This window comes from Callorhinchus milii, unplaced genomic scaffold (assembly GCF_018977255.1).
Source record: "Callorhinchus milii isolate IMCB2004 unplaced genomic scaffold, IMCB_Cmil_1.0 Scaffold11, whole genome shotgun sequence".
NCBI lineage: Eukaryota > Metazoa > Chordata > Chondrichthyes > Chimaeriformes > Callorhinchidae > Callorhinchus > Callorhinchus milii.
Window position 1 is genome coordinate 9,930,185 of NW_024704752.1, and position 1,605 is coordinate 9,931,789.

Consider the following 1,605-nt stretch of genomic DNA (forward strand, 5'->3'; position numbering starts at 1 on the left):
ATTACAATAGCTAGGTACTGTACATCTGTAAATATTTTATGCTTGCCACTTTGCAAATATATTGACAAATAATAGAAAAACTGCATTGATTTCATGAGGTAAATACTGGAAAATGTCCATATATATATAATGCATTGTGGGCAATTACAACACAGGAAATTTCTTTGGGTTAGGTGTTAACACAAATATTCAAGGTTTTCAGTGGTACTTCATAACACCACATAGTGTCCAACATGAATTGTTTTCATTTAACCCTCTGAGTATGTATGCCCTTTTTAGTTTCTCAAGTCCATACAGTCAAATCTACTTATATACAATTTGATCTAAGATAATCCCAAATATAAGCAAAAGTTTACTAAGTTCCAAGTCTTTCTTGAATTAGACTGTATTGGTTTAGTAAGTCTCATTATTTACAATATAGTCATAAGCAATGCAGTCCATCCTGACTTATTGCATACAATAATTCTACTATACATTTTATCATATTGTACCTGTAGAAAGCTTCTGTAAATTTTAAAAGTGGATTATAAAATATAACCACAGAAATCTAAGCATTGAACTGCTCTTATTTCACAGTACTGTATTTTTTAAAGAATTGCTGTTTTGCAGATTTAATTTTGCTGCAGAAATTTAACAGCAGTCCTCAAAGGGTTGAACAGGTGGGGTAAGGTAACATATCTCTCAATCAACAAGCATTATCAATGAAAATATATGATCACTGAAGATATTGCAAATCTTCAGTTTACATCTTTTGTTCACAATGCACATTAATGGTTTCTAGTTACAGTGGTTTAGGGGTTAACATACACTAGTACAAAACACTGCAATACCTGACCTCAGACATTGGTTCTGCCTCCACCACCATCAACCAAAGAATTTCAACTTTAAATAAATCCCAGACCATTGCACTAACCAAAAAGTGCTGCAAAGTTAGGACAAATGGGAAATGATTTTTTAACCAAAAATTCAATGTGCAATGGAAAATTATTTTGCCTAAACTATACCATAATGTGTGGTAAGCAAAACAGCTGGTATAATATGACCATCTTCAGCAGGATTCAGATACATTACCCTGGTTTACTGTAAATTGTGACTTTCTTAAAATGATTTTTAAAAAAAAGCACATTTGGGTTAGGAAAACATTGTAAGCCTTTTGAGGCCAATGTGCGTGCAAGAAGTTCATAAGGTAATTGTGACAAGATATTACAACCCATAAGCACATTTCTAGTTATGTTATTGCAAATTGGTCTTTTTTGCTGTCGGTTCAAATCTATTTTTATATGGGGATGTTTATTATCACTGCCTTTCAATGATTTATTATCTGGGTTGCAAGTGGTTGTAAGAGGATTCTTAAACCGCAATATTTTCTTGAATACGTGGACAAGATTTTTTTTTGGTCAGTCGCGTGTCTGACACCTGCAGAAACCCATCACTGTGTTTAAGATTATCCAAACCAAGCTGAGATTTCCATACATCCCACCTATACATGGAAATCCCAGAGATAGATTGGAATGCACACTCTCTGCCTGGAGGGACTCATCCTGCTTACCCAATTCCGCAAAGCATTAGGTGCAGGTTGGCAAACTCTTGAAAGTCACAAAATTA